We start from the raw sequence: 9,812 nt of genomic DNA on the forward strand, positions 1-9,812 counted from the left end.
GGAGGCCCCGCTGCTGGGGGGCCACGGAATGGGCGCCGGTGTCTGCGGTGCAGAACCCGCTGCGCGCTCCTCCTCTCAGGTGGGACCCTGTCTCCGAACCTCTTCCTGCCCAGCTCAGGTTCGCGTGTCTGCAAGCTGACAGCTACCGGCCGCAGGGACACCGGGGCCCTGAGGTTAAATCGTCGGCCACCAGTGCTTATGGGCGGGCCCGACCCGTTTATGCCTTAACAACTTAGGGGCTTAGAAAATCAAAACAGCTCACAAGTGATGTGATTCATGTGTGATTGAGTAAATAGCACAAGCTCTTAATGGTCGTGCTGCACGAAAACCCGATGCATGGGAATCTAAATATGTGAAAATTTAAGTAGAAATGACCGCTTTAAAAGGGAAATTCCCAATAAAAAAAAGAAATTTAAAATGTAATTGACAACTCGTTCTAATTATAGAATGGTCATGAATCCCTTTAAAAAGTTTTGAACTTTATGACTAACGTTTATTGAAATGTATTGTGTGCCCTGCACTGGGCTTTTCATGGATTTTACCCGGCCACGCAGCCATTCTGTGGTATGGGCACTGGATTGTTTCCCTCTGAAAATTCATCCATTTTTAACAAATTTTTATTGAATGTATTTGGGATGACATTGGTCAATAAAATTATGTAGGTTTCACAAGCACCGTTCTATAATGTGGTTCCCACCGCAAGTCAAGTCTGTTTCCATCACCATGTATCCCCCCCATACCCTGTTCTACCAGCCCTCCAACCCCCCCTTTCCCTCTGGTAATTGCCACACTGTTGTCTCTGTCTATGAGGGTTTTGTTTTGTTTTGTTTTGTTTTGTTTGCTTAATCCCTTCACATTTCCACCCAGTTCCCCAACCCCTGTCCCCTCTGACAGCTGTCAGTCAGTTCCATGTATCCATGTCTCTGTTTCTATTTTGTTGGTTACTTTGTTTTGTTCATTAGAGTCTACATATAGCACTTGTCTTTCGCTGCCTGGCTTATTCACTTAAGGTGCTACTCTCCATGTTGGGTTCATCCATGTTGTTGCAAAAGGTTAAGATTTCCGTCTTTTAGAAGGTGAGTAGTATTCCACTGTGTAAATGTCCCACAGCTTTTTTATCTACGCATCCACTGATGGGCACTTGAGCTGTTTCCAGATCTTAGCTATTGTAAATAACGCTGCTGTGAACATAGAGGTGCATACATTCTTTCGAATTAGTGTTTCGGGTTTCTTCAGTAAATTCCCAGAAGTGGAATCACTCGCTGGGTCAGAAGCCAGTTCCAGTTTTAATTTTTTGAGGGAACTCCACACGGTTTTCCATCGTGGCAGCCCCTGTCTGCTTTCCCACCAGCAGTGCATGAGGGCTCCCTTTTCTCCATCTCCGCTCCAGCACTTGTTTGTTGACATATTGATGATAGCCATTCTGGCAGGTGTGAGGTGATACCGCAATGTGGTTTTAATTTGAAGTTGAGCTTCTTTTCATATATCTGTTGACCATCTGTATTGTTGGGGTCCAGCCCCAGCAGGTCCAGGGGTTCCCCAAGGTGTGGACGGAGTCAGAGAAGAATGAATGACACATAGGCAGCGTTCAGGTGATCATCATAGCAAGGTTCTCCAGCCAAGTTCTGTGTTTTATTGTCTTGTTACATCTGTATGTATACCAGTTGATTTTAATCCTATCAATTTCTATTTCCAAGGTTAGGGGGTTTCTTATCTCCATTCCAGGGAGTAAAGATTACGTAGCTTAAGTGTGATTGTTCGTAGTTGAAGTGATTAACTACCCGCCTGGCACTTAGTTAAGGCGTTTTATTCCCTCCCTAACTTCAGGGGAAAATCCCTACCTGGGGAAACAACCTTTCTCAGAGAGGTGACCTTGGTTAAAACACATAGCGCCAAGAAGGGGAGCAAACATATTAAGAACAGTATGCCATATATGCCAGGTCCCTTGAAACATATGCTGTGCAGATGTTTCTTCCCTGCAGCAACTGTGTCAAGCAGCAAGGATGGACCGGCTTCCATCACTGTATGTCCTCTTTGGAGAAGTGTCTCTTCAGATCCTTTGACCATTTTTTAAATTGGATTGTTTGTGTGTGTGTGTGTGTGTGTGTGTGTGTGTGTGTGTGTTTTGTTGTTTGTTTTTTTTAATGTATTTTTTTATTGATTTTTTTTTACAGAAAGGAAGGGAAAGGGATAGAGAGTTAGAAGCATCGATGAGAGAGAAACATTGATCAGCTGCCTCCTGCACACCTCCCACTGGGGATGTGCCCGCAACCAAGGTACATGCCCCTGACCGGAATCGAACCTGGGGCCTTTCAGTCCGTAGGCTGACGCTCTATCCACTGAGCCAAACCGGTTAGGGAGTTTGTGTGTGTGTTTTTATGTTGAGTTTTATAAGTTCTTTATAAATTTTGGATATTAACCCCTTATGAAAATTCATCCATTTTATCTAATCAGTGGGGTGTACCCCCTGAAGCTTAATAACAGATATAATAATGTATGTCAACTGTAATTGAAAAATAAAAAGTGATTTAATTTCCAAAAAGAAGAAAGAAAGAAAGAAAGAAAGAAAGAAATCTGCACCCTTAAAAAAAATTCGTCATTTTAAAGACGAATATCTGTTAAGGCCGCCCAGCAGGCGACAGGACTGCATTTGAACCCAGCCAGTTTCACTTGGCTCCAGAGCCTCGCCCTTAACCATAACCTAGAAGGCCACTTCACAACCTATTTAGGAATGTATCTGTAGGGTAATTACAGGTTAGTTGCTTTAATAATGGCAGAAATGAAGGCCGGGATGTTCCTCAAATATTAATCAAGTCACAGACATAAGAATTAGTGAAGGGCTACCAGGCCACACATCATCCTCCTTGAACTTCTGGGCACTGTATGAGCAAGGATACTCTCCTCATTCATGGTTCTGTTTCCTGCCCTGTTATCTCAAATACAGTTGACCCCTGAACAACACGAATTTGAACTGCCTGGGTTTATTTAAACGGTATGTGTTTTTCAATCCGGGTATAGTGGGCCCTCCTATCTCTGGGTTTCACGTTCATGGATTCAACCAACTGCTGATAGAAAACAGGATTTCTCGTCTGGAGTTGGGAATCAGTATTTTTGAATTTGCAAACATGGAGCTCAGACTTAAATACTAGCTGGGTTTTCATTTCTGACTGCAGGGTGGCTGCTCCTAACCTTGGGGTTGTTCTAGGGTCACCCGTACCTCCTTCCCTAACCTCTTGAGAGTTAGGAGATGAAAAGCTTCTATTTTGAAGTTGGTGTTAGGAGTTGGTAAGTAAGGATTCAGATAATTTGAATAACTTTTAAAAAGTCTGGAAAATCCATATTACTGAAGAAGAACTGAGTTCTAAAAAGGGCGGGCGCTGGGTCCAAGGTGATGGAATCAGGGTTGGAATGTAAATCCACACGCATTGAGGACCCTTACGGCTGCACTGGTTTGGTTTTCACGCTGTACTCCCTTTTACCTCAGACTTTAAAAAAAATATTTGGAAATTTTCTTTTAAAATAATGTTGTCCATTTTTGAAGTTTTAAGACTGGAGGTGAAGTGGTTTCAGGCATAATCTCTACTTCTCTCAACTCCGTGAAGCTTCTCTTGATAGAATCCCTTGATAGAATTATTTTAGGAGACTCAGGTTATATCCTAGTATCTGAAACAAGCAAACACTCTGGAGTCAGACAATTGATGATTTGCTATTGAAAGCTGTTTCCTCATAGGAAAATGGGGAGTGATTCCTACCCTGACAGGAGTTTTTTAAGATAAAATATATCATCTGTTAGAAATATAGTAATCTTGTGTCCTCAATCAAAAGCAATGAAAGAAAAAAAGGAAAATCTCTTAACCTTAGAATTACTAGTAGGATATTGTGCAAACGTTTGGTCAGGAACTTTTCTAAATGTACACTTCCCTTATTCTCTCAGCTTTTCCCATGCCTAACTCTGTATCTGCAGTAAGGCCCATTTCTTTCCTGTTCTTTCATATTCTGTTTGTCCAGTCTTCTTCACTTAAGTATCTCCTGAAATCCCATCCCTGCCAATGTTTTCCCCAATGAATTAGAAGAGAAATAATAAATACTCTATAAGTTTGCTTTTGCATTTACAAGGACAGTTGTGATTTCAAATAGTCTGCCGTGTTTTTCCTATAAACCATCACTTGTTAGGGCATGTGTTCTGATTGTTGGTTAGGCCGTATACATCCCCACCAAGCCCCAGCTTGCCATGTCATCATTTCCCTCTTCAGTACTGCTCCCACAACACACAGCTACCTTACTGCATAGGATGAGCTCATTTGACATGTGCCCTACCTTCTGTATGTTATTCTGATCTGGGACAGAAAAATACAGGATACCTATAAGATCTAGGTATAAAGGGCCCCAGGCTAGGATGGGGGTACAGATACAAAGACAGTTGAAGAAAAAACTGAGAGCTAGCAGTAACCCACTTTTGTCCCAAGAGAGGGGAGTGACAGCTGGCAGATCGCTGAATATAACAACACAAACAAACGGGATAGCTAGAGCTGCAGCACAAAATGTAGGAAAATATTATAAGTCGTATCTCTTCAATATATATTTGCTGAATAAATGAAGAAATAAATTAATACATGGTTTACTAGGCCAGATTTCTAATACTTTGCAAAATTAATACTTTTTCTGGTTGTCATAAAAGCGTAAGAATAAGTCATGTTTCAGAAGTCTGAGTGACTATCCAGAATCACTTCCAGTTCTGATTTTGATTTTTGGATTTTAAAAAGTGCTTAAGAGCCCTAGCTGGTTTGGCTCAGTGGATAGAGTGTCAGCCTGTGGACTGAAGTGTCCTGGGTTCGATTCTGGTCAAGGGCATGTACCTTGGTTGCAAGCTTGACCCCTGGACCTTGTCAGGGCACATGGGGGAGGCAATTAATCCATGTGTCTCTCTCACATCGATGCTTCTGTCTCTGTCTCTACCCTTCCCTTCCACTCTTTCTAAAAAAATAAAATAAGTGCTTATGAGCCTAGCTGGTGTTGCAGTTCAACGCTCACTGGTTGAGCGTTGACCCAGGAACAAAGAGATCTCAGTTCAATTCCCAGACAGGGCACATACCCGGGTTGCGGGTTCAATCCCTAAGGGGATGTGCAGGAGGCAGCCAATTGACGATGTTTCTCTCTTATAGATGTTTCTCTCTCTCCCTCTCCCTTCCTCTCTAAACATCAATAAATACATATTTTTTTAAAGTGCATAAGAGGTTTAAAGGTATATTTATCATCTTCAGTAGGATTGTTCTCTTAGCATAGCTTCATGAAGTTTATATACTGCTCAAAATTGTTTTCCAGATTGCTTGTTAAAATCTGGATATTTGGCAATAGTATGATTGGTGGAGTGTTTTTGGGTTTTTTTCTTTTGTTTTTCTTTTGTTGGTGTAGTTATTTTAACTCAGTAGTTCATCTTGATAGCTTATGCTTTAGTCAAAAAGAAAAATCAATTTGCACTCGAGCATTTTAGTTTTGTTATGCCAAAATATGGTCATAACACTAGAAAACTTTTCCTTAAAAATCTTTAAACCATTCTCATTTTTCCATCTTACACAGGTAGGCCCCTTCACCCTATATTCTGCATCTTTGCCTTTACAGTGGTAAAAATAACAATAATAACTGGTGTCAAAATATAAGGTTTACACACAATTCAGCTGTTTCTGCTCTGATCAGAACTGACCCCACTCAGAGTTAAGGGCTTTCCTTTCTAGTGATCCCGCCTTAGCCAGCCACTTTATTTATCTTGGTGTATAGTTTATCCCTCCCCAATAACACTTTAATATACTCATTTAATTCTTAGATTATAGAGAGGAGATTTGGATTGCCTAAAATATCTTCCCACCAGCCTTTCTCTCTTATTTTGTCTGAAATTCCTCCATAAAACTTAGACTTTTGGGTCAGTCTAGAAAAGTAAGGGCACCGTTTCCGTACTCATTTAATTCTTAGATTACATAGAGGAGATTAGGATTGCCTAAAATATCTTCCCCACCAGCCTTCCTCTCTCATTTTGTCTGAAATTCCTCCATAAAACTTAGTCTTTTGGGTCAGTCTAGAAAAGTAAGGGCACCGTTTCCAGACTCCACAGCTGAGTTCAAGAAAGCAAAGGGAAATACAATATTTGCATAATTTTGCATAATTGATATGGTACCAAGAAAGGCAGTCTGGCTGAATCAATCCCATCCATCCTATCTTTCGATCTCTACCACTCTAACCCATGTAAAATCCTCCTGTCTAGGGAAAGAGGATAGTTAGAAGCCAGATGCACTGTGGGGGTCATGCTTCTTTGTCCATCCCTGGGCTGAGTTGAGAATAGGGATTGAGGATCCAAGAGTAGAGATAATTTGTGCCTCATAATGAAGGCCCCTGTTTTCTTTTCACCTTGGTGCAGCCGAGCAGACTCTTAAAAAAGCCTTGTCCAGAACCCTGGTAGTCAGCAGCCTAAAAAAAAAAAGACGAAGTGTGAGGAGCTGAGTGGAGAACAGTCTCACTTGTAATGGTTAATTTTCTGTGTCAATTTAGCTGGACCATGGTGCCCAGATATATGCTCAAACATTGGATGTTTCTGTAAGAATGTTTGGATGAGATTAACATTTAAATATGTGGACTTTGAGTGAAGCACATTGAATTCCATAATATAGGTGGGTTTTATTCAATCAATTAAAGACTTGAATAGAACAAAAGACTGACCTCCCCCTGAGCAAGATGAAATTCTAACAGCAGATAGCCTTCAGACTTGAACTGCAACACTGACTTCTCCTGGGTCTCCAGACTACCAGCCTCCCCTGCAGATTTTGGACTTGCCAGCCTCTGTAATCACATGAGCCAATACTTTTTTTTTAAGTATTTCTCTCTCTCTCTCTCTCTCTCTCTCTCTCTCTCTACACATATAATAGTGGCCCAGTGCACGAAATTCATGCACATTAAAAGGGAATTAATTAGAGGAAATATTTTAATATTGCTATTTTCCCTTTCTCTATAATAGAAGTGTCAGAGATGAAATGTATATGAAAGTAATATATAAATTTATTAATAAATAATAACAGCGTCATGTCCCCCGGCCAGCGCCGGGTGGGGGACGCAGCCTCACATCCCCCCAGCTGGCGCCATGCGGGGGACGCAGCCTCACGTCCCCTGGCCTCACCGCGCACACAGCCCCGTCCACCCATGCCTGCCACACACGCAGCCTCCTGCTGATCGGTCATTACGGCATGAGGGCGTCTCGCCCATTTGCATATTAGCCTTTTATTATATAGGATATATGTGTGTGTAATAAAAGCATAATATGCTAATTAGACCAGACATCCTTCTGGATGTCCTTCCAGACAACCTTCTGGATGAAGTCAGGGCTGCGAGGGAAGCCTGGGTCTCAGGTGCCTGCTGGTGGCCGGAGGGAAGTCCGGGGCCCGGGTACCAGAGGAAAGCTGGTGCCGGCAGTGGGGGGAAGGAAGGCCTGCTCTTGCACGAATTTCATGTATAGAGCCTCTAATATATATATATATATCCATCCATTGGATCTGTTCCTCTGGAGCACCCTGACTAATAGACCTTCCCTATGCTCATAGGAAGGATATGGAGGAGCTAAGGAAGGCCAGAAGATTTAAATGAGTACAAGGTACAGGGAAGCTGCGGACTAACCTGGGTGAACTGGACACTTGAGACTTGGTGGAACTGTAGACACTCAGCAGAAGCATTGAGAACAGACATGACAGAGGCCACCGTAGGTGGGAACCATAAGTCACATCTAGAGAAGGCCAGCACAGAATGAAGACAGAACAAAACCAAGAGGCAGATGGCTCTCCCTACAGTGGTCAAGAGTCTCCTTGGACTTAGAATCAACCTCAAGTAGAACGGGAAGGATGAAGAATCTGAGGGGTATTGAATGTGAATGTGATTGAAATATGAACTTAAACTGCTCCGGGACACCAGGAGATTGCAATCCAATCACCAAAATGCCCTCCATCTCTTTATACAGCTTTTCTCTATCAGTCGGTTTTGTTCCAATTATAGGCTCTCTCTCTCTCCACCAGGTGGTAGAGCTGCCTTCTGGGCACCTCAAGCCTAAATCCTCCTGTTTTCTCGCAATATAACAATCTCAGGAAAACTGATTTGCCTGTTTGGTCGCATGCCCAGCCCTGAACCAATTACTGTGTCCAGGGCTAGAATGTCCTCTGATTGGCTAGGTCTAAGCCAGAATCCACCCTTTGAGAGACATGCGGGGGTGGTGGGGGGCGGGGGGGAGTCAGGAGTCACAGCTGCCCTCACCAAACCACATGATATGATTCCATCAAGAATGAGGAGTATGTCCCAAAACGTGATGAAGGGATGCTTGACAAAAACAACATGTACCTACTTCATGGAAGTAGAAGAAAAGAATCAACCTAAATAGCCCTTTTCTGGCCTAAAATTCTCTAGAGATACAGATATTTTTTTAAATGTTAAAATGGAAACTCTTAAAGGTTTAGGATACCTAAAAAGTCTTACTCGTTTGCTCACTCATTAATCCATGCATTTATTCATCAAACGTTTGTGGGCGACTTACTACAAGGATAACTGAGGTACATGACCCCTGCTTGGAGGGGCTCAACTGTCCATTTGTGGGCAAGCAAATATACATCTAAATAAATGCTGCCTCAAAGGGCCAGGTACTGAAGAGGAGGCTTACACACAATTCAGCTGTTTCTGCTCTGATCAGAACTGACCCCACTCAGAGTTAAGGGCTTTCCTTTCTAGTGATCCCGCCTTAGCCAGCCACTTTATTTATCTTGGTGTATAGTTTATCCCTCCCCAATAACACTTTAATATACTCATTTAATTCTTAGATTATAGAGAGGAGATTTGGATTGCCTAAAATATCTTCCCACCAGCCTTTCTCTCTTATTTTGTCTGAAATTCCTCCATAAAACTTAGACTTTTGGGTCAGTCTAGAAAAGTAAGGGCACCGTTTCCAGACTCCACAGCTGAGTTCAAGAAAGCAAAGGGAAATACAATATTTGCATAATTTTGCATAATTGATATGGTACCAAGAAAGGCAATCTGGCTGAATCAATCCCATCCATCCCATCTTTCAATCTCTACCACTCTGACCCATGTGAAATCCTCCTGTCTAGGGAAAGAGGAGAGTTAGAAGCCAGATGCACTGTGGGGGTCATGCTTCTTTGTCCACCCCTGGGCTGAGTTGAGAATAGGGATTGAGGATCCAAGAGTAGAGATGATTTGTGCCTCATAATGAAGGCCCCCCTTTTCTTTTCACCTTGGTGCAGCCGAGCAGACTCTAAAAAAAGCCTTGTCCAGAACCCTGGTAGTCAGCAGCCTAAAAAAAAAAAGACGAAGTGTGAGGAGCTGAGTGGAGAACAGTCTCACTTGTAATGGTTAATTTTCTGTGTCAATTTAGCTGGACCATGGTGCCCAGATATATGCTCAAACATTGGATGTTTCTGTAAGAATGTTTGGATGAGATTAACATTTAAATATGTGGACTTTGAGTGAAGCACATTGAATTCCATAATATAGGTGGGTTTTATTCAATCAATTAAAGACTTGAATAGAACAAAAGACTGACCTCCCCCTGAGCAAGATGAAATTCTAACAGCAGATAGCCTTCAGACTTGAACTGCAACACTGACTTCTCCTGGGTCTCCAGACTACCAGCCTCCCCTGTAGATTTTGGACTTGCCAGCTTCTGTAATCACATGAGCCAATACTTTTTTTTTTTAAAGTATTTCTTCCTCCTTCTCTCTCTCTCTCTCTCTCTCTCTCTCACACACTCTCTCTCTCTCTCTCTCTCTCTCTCT

At 42.3% G+C, this 9,812-nt stretch overlaps 1 long non-coding RNA gene across 1 annotated transcript in view; it reads left to right on the top strand.

Annotated features, from left to right (window-relative positions):
- The window catches only part of LOC102247102, a 39,826-nt gene continuing 30,014 nt past the window's right edge, over positions 1-9,812 (top strand). The window contains exon 1 of the long non-coding RNA XR_314152.2: positions 1-79. This is a non-coding gene — a long non-coding RNA (uncharacterized LOC102247102). The remainder of the gene's footprint in view (positions 80-9,812) is intronic.

This window comes from Myotis brandtii, unplaced genomic scaffold (genome assembly GCF_000412655.1).
Source record: "Myotis brandtii unplaced genomic scaffold, ASM41265v1 scaffold470, whole genome shotgun sequence".
NCBI classification, from domain to species: domain Eukaryota; kingdom Metazoa; phylum Chordata; class Mammalia; order Chiroptera; family Vespertilionidae; genus Myotis; species Myotis brandtii.